Below are 17,976 nucleotides of genomic sequence, written 5' to 3' on the forward strand. Positions count from 1 at the left end.
CCCCACATTTGAAAGAATGTAATCTCTACTGATGACGGTTAAAGATCCAGAAACACGGGTCTAGAGATCAGCACTATCTGCGCCAACTGTGGCGAAACACTCAAACACTCTTGAAGCAAGCAAGTAACCGGAACTGTATTTACCACAATGCCAGGGGCGAACCTTGCTGGGAGGTGAAGCGGTGTGCTCCCACACCTGTTCCTGTTTAATATTACTCCTGTGAGTCATTGAGCTGACAAGCTTGTGTATGAAGCACCCGCATGCCTGTGAGAGGTACCTGACCTGACAAAAATGTATGCAACCTACTCAGCAAACCCCACATTTGAAAGAATGTAATCTCTACTGATGACGGTTAAAGATCCAGAAACACGGGTCTAGAGATCAGCACTATCTGCGCCAACTGTGGCGAAACACTCAAACACTCTTGAAGCAAGCAAGTAACCAAAACTGTATTTACCACAATGCCAGGGGCGAACCATGCCGGGAGGTGAAGCGGTGTGCTCCCACCCCTGTTCCTCCTTAATAGTACTCCCATGAGTCATTGAGCTGACGAGCTCGTGGATGAAGCACCCGCATGCCTGTGAGAAGTACCTGACCTGAGAAAGATGTTGTTAGCATACTCAGCAAACCCCAAATTTGAAAGACTGTAATCTCTACTGATGACGGTTAAAGAACCAGAAAAACGTGTCTATAGATCAGCACTATCTGCGCCATCTGTGTTGAAACACTCGAACACTCTTGAAGCAAGCAAGTAACTGGAACTGTATTTACCACAATGCCAGGGGCGAACCTTGCTGGGAAGTGAAGCAGTGTGCTCCCACCCCTGTTCCTGTTTAATAGTACTCCCGTGAGTCATTGAGCTGACGAGCTCGTGCATGAAGCACCCGCATGCCTGTGAGACGTACCTGACCAGACAAAGATGTTAGCAGCTTACTCAGCAAGCCCCACATTTGAAAAACTGTAATCTCTACTGATGACGGTTAAAGAACCAGAAACACGTGTCTAGAGATCAGCACTATCTGCGCCAACTGTGGCGAAACACTCGAACATTCTTGAAGCAAGCAAGTAACTGAAACTGCATTTACCACAATGCCAGGGGTGAACCTTGCAGGGAGGTGAAACGGTGTGCTCCCACCCCTGTTCCTGTTTAATAGTACTGCCGTGAGTCATTGAGCTGATGAGCTCGTGGATGAAGCACCCGCATGCCTGTGAGAGATACCTGACTTGACAAAGATATTGGCAGCCTACTCAGCAAACCCCAAATTTCAAAGACTTTAATCTCTACTGATGACGGTTAAAGAACCAGAAACACGTGTCTAGAGATCAGCACTATCTGCGCCAGCTTTGGCAAAACAATCGACCACTCTTGAAGCAAGCAAGTAACAAAAACTGTATTTACAACAATGCCAGGGGCGAACCTTGCTGTGAGGTGAAGCGGTGTGCTCCCAACCCTGTTCCTATTTAATAGCACTCCCGTGAGTCATTGAACTGATGAGCTCGTGGATGAACCACCCACATGTCTGTGAGAGGTACCTGACCTCAGAAATATGTTTGTAACCAACTCAACAAACCCCAGATTTGAAAGACTGTAATCTCTTCTGATGACGGTTAAAGATCCAGAAACACGTGTCTAGATATCAGCGGTATATGCGCCAACTGTGGCGAAACTCTTGAACACTCTTGAAGCAAGCAAGTAACTGAAACTGCGTTTACCACAATGCCAGGGGCGAACCTTGCTGTGAGGTGAAGTGGTGTGCTCCCAACCCTGTTCCTATTTAATAGTACTCCCGTAAGTCATTGAGCTGACGAGCTCGTGGATGAAGCACTCGCATGCCTGTGAGAGGCACCTGACCTGAGAAAGACGTTGGCAGCCTACTCAGGAAACCCAAAATTTCAAAGACTGTAATCTCAACTGATGACGGTTAAAGAACCGGAAACACGTGTCTAGAGATCAGCACTATCTGCGCCAACTGTGGCGAAACAATCGACCACTCTTGAAGCAAGCAAGTAACCAAAGCTGTATTTACAACAATGCCAGGGGCGAACCTTGCTGGGAGGTGAAGCGGTGTGCTCCCAACCCTGTTCCTATTTAATAGTACTCCTGTAAGTCATTGAGCTGACTAGCTCATGGATGAAGCACCCGCATGTCTGCGAGAGGTACCTGACCTGAGAAAGATGTTGGCAGCCTACTCAGGAAACCCAAAATTTCAAAGACTGTAATCTCAACTGATGACGGTTAAAGAACCAGAAACACGTGTCTAGAGATCATCACTATCTGTGCCAACTGTGGCAAAACACTCAATACTCTTGAAGAAAGCAAGTAACTGCAACTGCATTTACCACAATGCCAGGGGCGAACCTTGCTGGGAGGTGAAGCGGTGTGCTCCCACCCCTGTTGCTGTTTAATAGTACTCCCGTGAGTCATTGAGCTGACGATATCGTGAATGAAGCACCCAAATGCCTGTGAGAGGTACCTGACCTGACAAATATGTTGGCAGCCTTCTCAGCAAACCCCAAATTTGAAAGACTGTAATTTCTCCTGATGACGGCTAAAGAACCAGAAACACGTGTCTAGAGATCAGCACTATCTGCACCAACTGTGGCAAAACAATCGAACACTCTTGAAGCAAGCAAGTAACCGAAACTAAATTTACCACAATGCCAGCGGCGAACCTTGCTGGGAGGTGAAGCCGTGTGCTCCCACCCCTGTTCCTGTTTAATAGTATTCCCGTAAGTCATTGAGCTGATGAGCTCGTGGATGAAGCACTCGCATGCCTGTGAGAGGTACCTAACCTGAGAAAGACGTTGGCAGCCTACTCAGCAAACACCAGATTTCAAAGACTGTAATCTCTACTGATGATGGTTAAAGAACCAGAAATACTTTTCTAGAGATCAGCACTATCTGCGCCAGCTTTGGAGAAACAATCGACCACTCTTGAAGCAAGCAAGTAACCAAAACTGTATTTACAACAATGCCAGGGGCGAACCTTGCTGTGAGGTGAAGCGGTGTGCTCCCAACCCTGTTCCTATTTAATAGTACTCCCGTAAGTCATTGAGCTGACTAGCTCGTGGATGAAGCACCCGCATGTCTGTGAGAGGTACCTGACCTGAGAAAGATGTTGGCAGCCTACTCAGGAAACCCAAAATTTCAAAGACTGTAACCTCAACTGATGACGGTTAAAGAACCGGAAACACGTGTCTAGAGATCATCACTATCTGTGCCAACTGTGGCGAAACACTCAATACTCTTGAAGCAAGCAAGTAACTGCAACTGCATTTACCACAATGCCAGGGGCGAATCTTGCTGGGAGGTGAAGCGGTGTGCTCCCACCCCTGTTGCTGTTTAATAGTACTCCCGTGAGTCATTGAGCTGACGATATCGTGAATGAAGCACCCAAATGCCTGTGAGAGGTACCTGACCTGACAAAGATGTTGGCAACCTTCTCAGCAAACCCCAAATTTGAAAGACTGTAATTTCTACTGATGACGGCTAAAGAACCAGAAACACGTGTGTAGAGATCAGCACTATCTGCACCAACTGTGGCAAAACAATCGAACACTCTTGAAGCAAGCAAGTAACCGAAACTGAATTTACCACAATGCCAGCGGCGAACCTTGCTGGGAGGTGAAGCCGTGTGCTCCCACCCCTGTTCCTGTTTAATAGTACTCCCGTAAGTCATTGAGCTGACGAGCTCGTGGATGAAGCACTCGCATGCCTGTGAGAGGTACCTAACCTGAGAAAGACGTTGGCAGCCTACTCAGCAAACACCAAATTTCAAAGACTGTAATCATCTCCTGATGACGGTTAAAGAACCAGAAATACGTGTCTAGAGATCAGCACTATCTGCGCCAGCTTTGGCGAAACAATCGACCACTCTTGAAGCAAGCAAGTAACCAAAACTGTATTTACAACAATGCCAGGGGCGAACCTTGCTGTGAGGTGAAGCGGTGTGCTCCCAACCCAGTTCCTATTTAATAGTACTCCCGTAAGTCATTGAGCTGACTAGCTCGTGGATGAAGCACCCGCATGTCTGTGAGAGGTACCTGACCTGAGAAAGATGTTGGCAGCCTACTCAGGAAACCCAAAATTTCAAAGACTGTAATCTCAACTGATGATGGTTAAAGAACCGGAAACACATGTCTAGAGATCATCACTATCTGTGCCAACTGTGGTGAAACACTCAATACTCTTGAAGCAAGCAAGTAACTGCAACTGCATTTACCACAATGCCAGGGGCGAACCTTGCTGGGAGGTGAAGCGGTGTGCTCCCACACCTGTTGCTGTTTAATAGTACTCCCGTGAGTCATTGAGCTGACGATATCGTGAATGAAGCACCCAAATGCCTGTGAGAGGTACCTGACCTGACAAAGATGTTGGCAGCCTTCTCAGCAAACCCCAAATTTGAAAGACTGTAATTTCTCCTGATGACGGCTAAAGAACCAGAAACATGTGTCTAGAGATCAGCACTATCTGCACCAACTGTGGCAAAACAATCGAACACTCTTGAAGCAAGCAAGTAACCGAAACTGAATTTACCACAATGCCAGCGGCGAACCTTACTGGGAGGTGAAGCCGTGTGCTCCCACCCCGGTTCCTGTTTAATAGTACTCCCGTGAGTCATTGAGCTGGCGAGATTGTGGATGAAGCACCTACATGCCTGTGAGAGGTACCTGACCTGAGAAAGATGTTGGCAGCCTACTCAGCAAACCTCACATTTGAAAGACTGTAATCTCTACTGATAACCATTAAACAACCAGAAACACGTGTCTAGAGATCAGCACTGTCTGTGCAAACTGTGGTGAAACACTCGAACACTCTTGAAGCAAGCACGTAACTGACACTGTATTTACCACAATGACAGTGGTGAACCTTGCTGGGAGCTAAAGCGGTGTGATCCCACCCTTGTTCCTGTTTAATAGTACTCCCGTGAGTCATTGAGCTGGCGAGATCGTGAATGAAGCACCCGCATGGCTGTGAGAGGTACCTGACCTAAGAAAGATGTTGGCAGCCTACTCAGCAAACCCCACTTTTGAAAGACTGTAATCTCTACTGATGATGGTTAAAGAACCAGAAACACGTGTCTAGAGATCAGCACTATCTGCGCCAACTGTGGCGAAACACTCGAACACTCTTGAAACAAGCAAGTAACTGAAACTGCATTTACCACAATGCCAGGGGCAAACCTTGCTGGGAGATGAAGCGGTGTGCTCCCACCCCTGTTCCTGCTTAATAGTACTCTTCTGAGTCATTGAGCTGTCGAGCTCGTGGATGACACACCCGCATGCCAGTGATAGGTATCTGACCTGAGAAAGATGTTGACAGCCTACTCAGCAAAACCCACATTTGAAAGATTGTAATCTCTACTGATGACGGTGAAAGAACCAGAAACACATGTCTAGAGATCAGCACTGTCAGCATCAACTGTGGCGAAACACTCGAACACTCTTGAAGCAAGCAAGTAACTGAAACTTCATTTGCCACAATGCCAGGGGTGAACCTTGCTGGGAGGTGAAGCGGTGTTCTCCCAAACCTGTTCCTGTTTGATAGTCGTCCCTTGAGTCATTGAGCTGACGAGCTCGTGGATGAAGCACCCGCATGCCTGTGAGAGGTACCTGACCTGAGAAAGATGTTGGCAGCCTACTCAGCAAACCCCACATTTGAAAGACTGTAATCTCTACTGATGACGGTTAAAGAACCAGAAATACGTGTCTGATATCAGCAATATCTGCGTCAACTGTGGCGAAACACTCGGACACTCTTGAAGCAAGCAAGTAACTGAAACTGCATTTACCACAATGCCAGGGGCGAACTTTGCTGAGAGTTGAAGCGGTGTGCTCCCATCCCTTGTTCCTGTTTGATAGTATTCCCGTGAATCATTGAGCTGATGAGCTCGTGGATGAAGCACCTGCATGCCTGTGAGAGGTACCGAACCTGAGAAAGATGTTGGCAGCCTACTCAGCAAACCCCAAATTTCAAAGACTGTAATCTCTACTGATGACGGTTAAAGAACCAGAAACATGTGTCTAGATGTTACGCTCCTCCCCACCCCTCGAGCGCCAGACGACCCGATTATCGATGCAGTCTCACCTCGAGGTGGTGGGGGCGCTCTTCGGAACGTCAATGCGGAGGTACTCTGGTGGTGGCTGGTCGGGTGGTGGAGCCGGGACAGCAATATCACGGCGACAAGAAGCCTGGAGATAAACGGGTGCTACGGCGCCAAACAAACTGCAACTCCCATGACACCTTGCAGCACTTCCGGAAACCTTCCCGGTCACGTGGAAACATGTCGGAAACGGAAGACGGTTTAAAGACGTCGCCCTGTCTTCCAAACACTGCTGGTTATTCCTTCCTGAAGCAGCCTTGGATCGTGATTCCTGCTAATAACCCGCGTAGGGTAAGGGTGCACATGCACCACTAGAGAACTTGGAAACAGGTTCCGTTCGTGATTCTGAAAACGGAGTACCTGTATGTTGTTATAGACCTTTCCACCGTCCCGGTGGAGAACCCTGCAATTATTTCGTACTAAATTGTTATTGAACCTCTACATTCAAGAACTGCAAAACGCCTTGCTTGCTCGAACTATTGGGGTCTAATAGGTGTTTAGGTGTGCGACAGCACGTACAGCGACATTAAGCTATACCTGGTATGTTGGATGCTTCTTGTGTAAACCGGAGTTAAAAGGCGCATTTTGACTCTATTCCTTTATGTTTTAACAGGGGGTTTAAGAGGAAGTCTCCTGCTCTTCCCCTGTGAGGTGAAGCACTACAAAACTTATGGTGTGTACGATTATATGTGTGAGGGGTGTGATTGACTCATTGGGCAACAGCGTGTAATAGTGTGTGTTTCATGTAGGGGGTGTAGGAAGGTGGATATCTGACTATGGTTACCCCCAATTATTGCCTAGTGTCTAGCTGGTTTTTCGACTTAGTTGGCCTGAGATCCTGCCATTCAGGGTCTCAGGCTGTCTGCTCTCTCTTTAAAATGGACTCCATGTACCCTAGGTACATACCCAATTGGTAAGGATCACCTTATTGGACCCTTCACAGTGTACCCTAGGTACCCAGGGCATAGGTGTACCCTAGGCCTACCAGGGGCTGCAGCATGTATTATGCCACCCCTGGCCTGGCCTTACAATCAGACACAACTGGCTGATCACTCAGCTGGGGCAGGGTCGTGTAATCACCCCTTGCTTAGATATAGTATACCTATATCTACACTCACAATAGACACGTGTACCTATCAGCCACTCCTATGGCAGGCCTTAACAATCCTGGAGGCAGAGTGCTTGGTAACATGTGAGATGGTGCTCTAGCATGAGATGAGCCTGTCTGCAGCTTTCGGAACCATGTCCTTATAGCTGTTCTATGATACCGCCTACCATATACTCTTAAGTACCTTATAATCTTACAGAGTTATGGTAACTATGGTTTGGCTTTATCAAAACGTGTAAGGTGTCTAACACTTTGGAATAATACCCCCATACCATTTCTGGTGATGAGTATATATTTCCTCCCTTCTAGAGGGAGAGACATATTAAAATCCTACTTTGCTGTTTAACTCTGACCAAAGCCTCAGCATCACAAAATGGATGCTGCTGCCACAGACACGAGTCTGACCTCCTGCAGCTGGGAGCCCTCCCAGCCAGGGAGGCCTAGACAACAGGTTTCCTGCTTGGGGAGGTGCTAGCACCTCCCCAGACAGACTTTAGTGTATTGGGGCAGGGAGGGCTGAAAGTAATGAGACATGCCTGGGGCACACAAGGTGCTCCATGCATAGTCCAGTTCAAACCGGTGCTGGGGCACTCCAGCCCCAGCTCTGGTGCGAAACTGGACAAAGGAAAGGGGGTGTAACCACTCCCATTCCTGGTCCCAACCATAGGAGGGACCTTGCAGGTAGCCCAGCCCACTAGCCCAGTATATCAATAGGTAGCTGAGCCCTGCAGAACTAGATTATCCTGAATCTGCAACTTGAACAGAAACTCTGGACCTTCGACATTCGACCTCAGGAAGAAGACTGAAGAATCTCCCTTGTGGCCAAGGAGTGACCACCCTGGGCAACCAGGCACCATCCAGCGACCGCTGCTTGCTTTGCGACTGATCCTACGAGGGACGACTGCAGAGACTGACCAGCGCCGTGACTTCCAGACACCTCTGAACCAGATCCCCCTCTACAGCAAAGCTGAGACCCGTGGAGGCGACGAGGGACGTGGGACCGGCGACTTGGGAAAAGTGGCTAGTAACTGACTAGCGTGACTTCTGAGGCTTCCTCGAGGCTGTGCTTAGGGAATTGAGAAGCCCCCATCCCGAGCACCATCTGCAAAGAAGATCAGCTCCCCACACTTCACGTGTTCTGCGTGGGGCCCTTCTGCACCTGAGTTGCTCGACGTGTTGTCCGCTTTCTGGCCCGTTGGCTAGTGACCTCTGTGACGACGAACCTTCAATTTTGCTTTGCTGGTCCGGCTCCTCCAGACTGGCACTCGCTCCCCTTTGAGAGGGAAGCACCCCAGTCTTTCCTGGTCTGCAACAGAAGCAAGTCCGTCATCCTGCGTGGGTTACGGTTGCCAAGGCTTGTTGGGTCCTGACTCGACATCGACGCCGCCGACAGCAAGAGCCTTCGTGGGACAGCTGGCCTCCTGGTCCTGGTCGTCCTCGACGCCTCCTGGTACCCGTGGCTGCTGCGACAAGCTTCACCTCTTCACCTGCATCTTCATGACATCGCCTGGTTCCTTCCTGGTTCCACACGGTCACTGGCTAGTGACCCAGACTTTGTCCCCTCTGCTTGCAGGTGTCCTTCCTCCTTGCTTCCAACCTTGGAATCCACCGGACACTCTTCACTGACTGCCTGTCAGCAACTTTTCTTCAGGCATCCATAGGAGTCAACGACGAAACCCGACGCAAGTTCACACCTATGCACCCAAAGCCCGTGGGCTAGGTAACTTGAGTACTCCGGTGCTCACAAGGGTATTGACTATCCTAGGGTCTAGTTTCCAAGTCTCTAACTCCTAGCTCCTTCCAAAGTGTCCTAAAACTCTTAAATTCTAACTACTACTATTTCTATCGACTTTTACGCATTACGCGTGAGCGTTTCCACTCTGCACCTGAATCCCGTGGGCCTCCCACTTCCTAGTAACTGATAGGGTAGTGTAGCCCCAACGATTCCCTAGGCCTAGGCCTATCCTGTGTTCGTGACAGTGGTCCTTATACCACTTACTTAGTATATGGTTTGCGTGGCCCCTAGGGCCTAACTGTATTACTTACCTATGTAACTTATGTATGCTTAAATAAGATTGTGTTGTACTTACCTCGAATCTCATAAAGAGTGCTGAGGGTATTTTGACTAGCATAAATGTAGGAGAGTAGGGTCTGCTTTCTATGTTCACCCCCACTTTTTGCTTTTGCTTCACTGGTTTTCGACTTAGATGTGGCTGTGGGCCTGCTAATCGGCGCTGGGGCACTCCAGCCCCAGCTCTGGCGCGAAACTGGACAAAGGAAAGGAGGTGTAACCACCCCCCTTCCTGGTCCCACCCATAGGAGGGACCTTGCAGGTAGTGAAGTGTGGGGAGCTGCTCTTCTTTGCAGATGGTGCTCGGGATTGGGGCTTCTCAATTACCCAAGCACAGCCTCGAGGAAGCCTCAGAAGTCGCGCTAGTCAGTTACTAGCCACTTTTCCCAAGTCGCCGGTCCCACGTCCCTCGTCGCCTCCACGGGTCTCAGCTTTGCTGTCGATGTGGATCTGGGTCAGAGGTGTCTGGAACTCTCGGCGCTGGTCAGTCTCTGCAGTCGTCCCTCGTAGGACCAGTCACAAAGCAAGCAGCGTTCGCTGGATGGTGCCTGGTTGCCCAAGGTGGTCACTCCTTGGCCACAAGGGAGATTCTTCAGTCTTCTTCCTGAGGTCGAATGTCGAAAGTCCAGAGTTTCTGTTCAAGTTGCAGATTCAGGATAATCTAATTCTGCAGGGCTCAGCTACCTACTATTATACTGGGCTAGTGGGCTGGGCTACCTGCAAGGTCCCTCCTATGGGTGGGACCAGGAAGGGGAGTGATTACACCCCCTTTCCTTTGTCCAGTTTCGCGCCAGAGCTGGGGCTGGAGTGCACCAGCGGCGGTTTGAACTGGACTATGCATGGGACACCTTGTGTGCCCCAGGCAGTGTCTAGTTTCTTTCATCCATCCCTGCCCCAATACACTAACTCCTGTCTGGGGTGGTGCTCGCACCTCCCAAGGCAGGAAACCCATTGTCCAAGCCTCCCTCGCTGGAAGGACTCCCAGCGGCAGGAGGTCAGACTTGTGTCTGTGGCAGCAGCATCCATTTTGTGATGCTGGGGCTCTGGTTAACTTTAACCGGGTAAGTAGGTTTCAACATGTCTTCTCCCTCTAGAAGGGAGGAATAATACCCTCATCGCCAGAAATGGTATGGGGGTATTATTCCAAAGTGTTAGACACCTTACACGACATGTTTTGATAAAGCCAAACCATAGTTACCATAACCGTTTAAGATTATAAGGTACTTCAAGAGTATATGGTAGGCTATATCATAGAACAGCTATAAGGACATGGTTCCGAAAGCTGCAGACAGGCTCAGCTCATGCTAGAGCACCATCTCACATGTTACCAAGCACTCTGCCTCCAGGATTGTTAAGGCCTGCCATAGGAGTGGCTGATAGGTACACATGTGTCTATATTTAAGGTAGGTATAGGAATACTACACCTAAGCAAGGGGTGATTACACGACCTTGCCGCAGCTGAGTGATGATCAGCCAGTTGTGTCATAATGGAAGGCCAGGCCAGGGCTGGCATAATACATGCTGCAGCCCCTGGTAGGCCTTGGGTACACCTATGCCCTGGGTACCTAGGGTACACTATACAGGGGCCAATAAGGTGATCCCTACCAATTGGGTTATGCACCTAAAGTACATAATATTAATTTAGAGAGAGAACAGCTGGGCTGTGGGTCTGATTAGCAGGCCCACAGCCACATCTAAGTCGAAAACCAGTGAAGCAAAAGCAAAAAGTGGAGGTGAACATAGAAAGCAGACCCTACTCTCCTACACAACCCCCACCCCCCCAAAAACTTAGGGACATTAAACTAACCTTGACCAGTTGAGTCTTCAAGTTTTTATGTGGAAATATCTGGAGAGTCCATCTGCCTTGGCATGGTCAGTCCCAGGTCTATGTTCCACTGTGAAGTCCATCCCCTGTAGGGAAATGGACCACCTAAGAAGTTTGGGATTTTCACCCTTCATCTGATTTAGCCACAAGAGGGGCTTATGGTCTGTCTGAATCTTGAAGTGAGTGCCAAACAAGTATGGCCTCAGCTTCTTCAGGGCCCAAACCACAGCAAAGGCCTCCCTCTCAATAGCTGACCCACGTTTCTCTCTAGGGGTCAGCCTTCTACTAATAAAAGCAATGGGCTGGTCTTGACCATCTACATTCAGTTGTGAAAGAACAGCACCCACACCCAACTCAGAAGCTTCTGTCTGGACTTTGAACTCTTTGGAATAGTCTGGACTTTTCAGAATAGGTGCACTGCACATGGCCTGCTTCAGGTCATCAAATGCTTTTTGACAGCTTACTGTCCACTGAACTTTCTTTGGAATCTTCTGAGAGGTCAAGTCATTAAGTGGTGTCACAATGGACCCATAGTTCTTAACAAACTTTCTGTAGTACCCAGTCAGGCCCAAGAAAGCTCTGACCTGAGTCTGAGTAGTTGGAGGAGTCCAGTCCTTTATGGTCTGGATCTTGCTCTCCAGTGGTTGAACCTGACCCCCACCTACTGGGTGGCCCAGGTACACAACCTTGCTCTGCCCTATCTGGCACTTAGTGGCCTTGATAGTGAGGCCTGCCTTTTGCAGGGCCTCTAAAACATTCCTCAGGTGGACCAGGTGATCCTCCCAGGAGGAGCTAAAGACAGCAATATCATCAAGATAAGCTGCATAGTAGTCATCCAGGCCTGTAAGGACTTGATTCACCAACCTTTGGAAAGTGGCAGGTGCATTCTTCAAACCAAAGGGCATTACCACAAATTGATAATGTCCTCCTGGGGTTGAGAAAGCAGTTTTGGCTTTTGCACTTTCAGCTAGCCTGATTTGCCAGTATCCAGCTGTGAGGTCAAATGTGCTCAAAAACTTGGCAGCTGTCAATCTGTCAATGAGCTCATCTGCCCTAGGTATTGGGTGGGCATCTGTCCTAGTGACAGCATTGAGACCTCTGTAATCCACGCAAAACCTCATCTCTCTCTTACCATCTTGGGTGTGAGGCATTGGCACAAGAACTACAGGACTAGCCCAAGGGCTCTCTGGAGGTTCAATGACTCCCAGCTCCAACATCTTTTGTACCTCAACTTTTATGCAGTCCCTGACATGGTCAGGTTGCCTATAGATTTTACTCTTCACAGGCAGACTGTCACCAGTGTCCACCTCATGGGTGTACCAGTTTGCCTGACTTGGGGTCAGTGAGAACATATATCTATAGGCCTGCAGAACTTGTCTGCAGTCCTGTTGCTGATGGTCAGTGAGGCTGTCTGAAAAGACCACACCATCAACTGAACCATCATCAGGGTTCTGAGTCAACAGGTCTGAGAGAGGGTCACTCTCTTCCTCCTACCCCTCATCTGTAGCCACTAGTAAGCCCATGTCTGCCCTGTCAACATATGCCTTCAATCTGTTGACATGAAGCACCCTGTGGGGGCTTCTGGGAGTCCCAAGGTCCACCAAGTAGGTGACTTCTCCCTTTTGCTCAACAATAGTGTGGGGTCCAGACCATTTGTCTTGGAGTGCTGCTGGGGCCACTGGCTCCAACACCCACACTTTCTGCCCTGGCTGGTCCACAGTCAGCACAGCCTTTTGGTCATGCCAAGCTTTTTGGAGTTCTTGGCTTGCCTCAAGGTTTTTAGAAGCCTTCTTCATGTACTCTGCCATCCTGGAGCTGAGACCAAGTAGATAATCCACTATATCAAGTTTGGGTTGTCTGAGAGGTCTCTCCCATCCTTCCCTTACTAGACATAGGGATCCTCTTACAGGATGCCCAAACAAAAGCTCAAAAGGGCTGTAGCTAACCCCCTTTTGTGGGACCTCTCTGTAAGCAAACAGAAGGCAGGGTAAAAGGATGCCCCATCTTCGCCTAAGCTTGTCTGGTAAACCTTTTATCATCCCTTTTAGGGTCTTGTTGAACCTTTCAACACGCCCATTGCATTGTGGGTGATAGGGGGTAGTGAATTTGTAGTTTACACCACACTCCTTCCACATTGCAGTCAAATATCCTGACATGAAGTTGGCACCTCTGTCAGACACAACCTCCTTTGGAAAACCCACTCTGGAGAATACTCCAAGTAGGGCTCTTGCCACAACAGGTGCTGTTGTGGTCCTCAGGGGAGTAGCTTCTGGATACCTGATGGCATGGTCCACTATCCCCAGTATGAATCTGTGCCCAGATGCTGTTTGGGGGTCCATTGGTGCTACAATGTCTATCCCCACTCTCTCAAAGGGAACCCCCACCACAGGTAGTGGTATGAGGGGGGCCTTTGTGGTGCCACCTCATTTGCCACTGGCTTGGCAGGTGACACAGGAGCGACAAAACTCCTTGGTATCTTCTGACATGTGAGGCCAGTGAAAGTGAGGGACAAGTCTGTCCCAAGTCTTGTTCTGGCCTAAGTGTCCTGCAAGGGGAATATCATGGGCCAAGGTAAGAAGGAAGCCTCTGAAACTCAATGGTATGACCAACCTCCTGGACGCACCAGGCTTGGGGTCTCTCGCCTCTGAGTACAGTAGCCCTTCATCCCAATACACTCTATAGGTACCTTGAGCATTCCCTGCAGCCTCAGCAGCAGCCTGCTGTCTGAGGGGTTCAAGAGAAGGACAGTCTAATAGTGCCTGCCTCAGATCTGCCCTTGAAGGTCCAGCTGTCCCAAGAAACTCAACCTGATCAGGTTCCAGTTCTTCTAGGACAGTTCCTTCAGGGCTCTCAGAATCATCCTCCTGTGAGGGCTGATCCACTACCTGAGGCAGGGGGGAAGGCACAGCCTTTACCCTACTGCTCTTTCTCTTGGGTTGTGTCAGTTCCATTGTCCCAGGATCCAGCACTTGTTCAGAGTTACACTTTTTGGCCTGTGACCTGGTCACAGCAAGGACATGTGCATCTATTCCCAGCATTTCTGCATGGGTCCTATACTCCACTTCAGACCAAACTGAAGTTTTAAGGTCATTTCCCAACAGACACTCTACAGGAAGGTCTGAACTTACCACAACTTTCTTGAGGCCAGTTACCACTCCCCAGGAGAAGTTAACAATTGCCACACTATGGGAGGTAGTGGCATTGCTAGCGTTAGTCACTAGGTAGTTCTCACCTAGCATGATCTGTCCAGGGTCCACAAAGGCAGGTGTCACCATTGTGGCACTAGCCCCAGTGTCCCTGTAGGCCTGAGCCATTCTATTATTGATAAAAGGAGTCTGTCTGTACTTGCCCAGGTTACTGGGACCCACAGTAGAGGACAAAGCTATGTCCCCATCACAGATCAGAACAGCCTGAGTTGGTATCCTGACTAGGCCAGAACCCTCCTCAGTTCCCAGGTTTAACCCTACTACAACCTTTTGCTGGGAACCACCACTTACAGCTGGACTAGGGGGTACAGTTGCCTTAGGGGCAATGGTGGCTGGGGGCTTATCCTTTTTGGTGCACTCACTAAACCAATGTGAGTTTGATTTACAATAGTTGCACCAGGGTTTCTTTTGGCCATCTTTCTTTTTATCCTTTTTAGGACCACCCTCCCGCTGAGCCTTTTGGGGGCCTGGTGAAGACTTCTGGTCTTTTTGTTTCTGATCATTACCCTTCTGGTCTGCCTTTTTCTGATCACCGCCCTGGTTCTGGTTTTTCTGCTTAACTCTAGTCCTGACCCACCTATCTGCCTTCTTTCCCAATTCCTGGGGAGAAGTTAGGTCAGACTCAATCAAGTGTTGATGCAGCAGCTGGTTTTGACAGTTATTAAGGATTTGTTCTCTCATGATCAAATTATACAATCCTGTATAGTCCTTAACCTTACTACCCAATAACCAGCCTTCCAAAGCCTTAGTGGCACAATCTACAAAGTCAGTCCTGAGTCCTGAGTCTGTGTCTTCTGGGTATCCCTGAACAACAACCTGTATTGTTCAGTGGTTAGGCCAAACCCATCAATCAGAGCACTCTTCAGGACAGTGTAATTGTCAGCATCCTCATCACTAACTGTGAGGAGCTTGTCTCTACCTTTCTCAGAGAAGGAGAGCCACAAGATAGCTGCCCACTGACTTTGGGGTACTTGCTGTACTTTGCAGGCTCTCTCCAAAGCAGTTATCCATTTGTGGATGTCATCCCCACACTTGTAGGGAGGGACAATCTTGCTCAGGTTTCTATTGTCATAGGTCCTGTCTCTATCCTTAGGGATATTGCTGCCACCAGTGGGATCTAACCCACTTAACTTTTGCTCTCTGGCCAGAGCCAGCCTCTCCTTGGCAAGGGCAAGTTCTTCCCTTTCAATCCTCAGATTGGCTTCCCTCATTCTTGCCTGATGCTCTTTTCTCTGTGGAGAAGTCATTCCCCTATGAGAAGAGGCATGGGAGCTGTTAGAGACATGGGAGTGGACAGATTCCCTTGAAGGGGATCTTCCTCTCCTGCTTCCCTGGTTAAGTCCACTTGAGGGTCTGAATGGGGGGGCCCCATTCAGACTCCCATGTAGGCTTAAGTTAGCCTTGCTAAGTCTCCTACCCTTAACCTGGCTGTCTACCTCATCTTCTGAACTCTCTGACTCATCTGTAGGGTGAGGGGAGTCTCCTGTCGAGGGTAGACCCTCATTGGTACCTGGGGTACCATCTTGGGAGGCTTTCTGAATATCATATTCTTCTAGGAGCTCCACTAGATAGATGAGGGTAGGGTTTGAACCCTACTTTTGACTTTCTGGAGGTACACAATTGTCTCATCTCCTGAAAAGTTAGGGTATCATATCTGGAGGGTATCTTTCTAGGATGTCCCTCCCCTGAGAGAGTATCATCTTGATCTCCTCTCAGAGACATGATCTAGTGAGGGTGTGGTGTGTGCACCTACCTACACTAGTTGTATCTACAAAACCTCTCTAGTAGTTTTAGTCAGGGTGTGCTAGGCCCTTCAACCTACAACAACTAAGTCCAGTAGGACTTAAGTATTTATAATCTATGTTATATGTACCTTAACAATATCTGTGTGATCTTTCAATTTAGTATCTCAAGATTACAATGGTATTACAACAGCAAGCTCAGATCCCAACTGCTGCTCACCAATGTGAGAAGTTGGCCTGATATATGATGTCACTAATTCTAGTGTACACCTTGTATCAGTCCAAACAACCCTTATGGTGATTGGTTGTAAAGTCAACCTTATAGACCAGCTATCCTAGTGGTAGCATGGACAAGAGCAGTCTTAGGCTAAACTCTGTATGGCATGGGAAGCCAGCTGTTGTAACATTTGTAACCCCTTGAATACCAAATGAAAGGACACCACAACAGATATTTATATAACAATAGAATTTATTTATTCTAGTCAAACCCTCAGCACTCTTTATGAGATTAGAGGTAAGTACAACACAGTCTTATTTTAGAATACATTAAGTCACACAGGTAAGTAATACAGTTAGGCCCTAGGGGCCACGCAAACCATATACTAAGTAAGTGGTATAAGAACCACTGTCACGAACACAGGATAGGCCTAGGCCTAGGGAATCGCTGGGGCTGCACTATACTACCAAAGGTTAGGAAGTGGGAGGCCCACGGGATTCAGGTGCAGAGTGGAAACACTCACGCATAATGTGTAAAAGTCGATAGAAATAGTAACAGTTAGAAATTAAGAGTTTAAGGACACTTCTGAAGTAGCTAGGAGTTCGAGACTTGGAAACTAGACCCTAGGATAGTCAATACCCTTGTGAGCACCGGAGTACTCAAGTTACCTAGCCCACGGGCTGCGGGTGCATAGGTGTGAACTTGCATCGGGTTTCGTCGTTGACTCCTATGGATGCCTGAAGGAAAGTTGCTGACAGGCAGTCAGGGAAGAGTGTCCGGTGGATCCCGAGGTGGGGATCAAGAAGGAGGGAACCTGCAAGCAGAAGGGACAGAGTCTAGGTCACCAGCCAGGAGCCAGGAAGGAACCAGGAAGGAACCAGGCGATGTCGTGCAGATGCAGGTGAAGAGGTGAAGCTTGTTGCAGCATCCACGGGTACCAGGAGATGTCGAGGACGACCAGGACCAGGAGGTGAGCTGTCCCACGAAGGCTCTTGCTGTCGGCGGCGTCGATGTCGATCTAGGACCCAACAAGCCTTGGCAAGCGGAACCCAAGCAGGAATGAGGACTTGCTTCTGGTGCAGACCAGGAAGGTCTGGGGTGCTCCTCTTTCACAGAGGAGCGAGTGCCAGCACGGAGGAGCCGGACCAGCAAGGTGAAATTAAAGGTTCGTCGTCGGGAAGGTCACTAGCCAACGAGCCAGCAACCGGACAACACGTTGAACAACACAAGTGCAGAAGGGCCCCATGCAGAACACGTGAAGTGTGGGGTGCTGCTCTTCTTTGCAGATGGTGTTCGGGATTGGGGCTTCTCAATTCCCCAAGCACAGCCTTGAGGAAGCCTCAGAAGTCGCGCTAGTCAGTTACTAGCCACTTTTCCCAGGTCGCCGGTCCCACGTGCCTCGTCGCCTCCACAGGTCTCAGCTTTGCTGTCGATGTGGATCTGGTTCAGAGGTGTCTGGAAGTCTCAGCGCTGGTCAATCTCTGCAGTTGTCCCTCGTAGGATCAGTCGCAAAGCAAGCAGCGGTCGCTGGATGGTGCCTGGTTGCCCAGGGTGGTCACTCCTTGGCCACAAGGGAGATTCTTCAGTCTTCTTCCTGAGGTCGAATGTCGAAGGTCCAGAGTTTCTGTTCAAGTTGCAGATTCAGGATAATCTAATTCTGCAGGGCTCAGCTACCTACTATTATACTGGGCTAGTGGGCTGGG

The sequence above is a fragment of the Triturus cristatus genome, chromosome 10, assembly GCF_964204655.1.
Source record: "Triturus cristatus chromosome 10, aTriCri1.1, whole genome shotgun sequence".
NCBI lineage: Eukaryota > Metazoa > Chordata > Amphibia > Caudata > Salamandridae > Triturus > Triturus cristatus.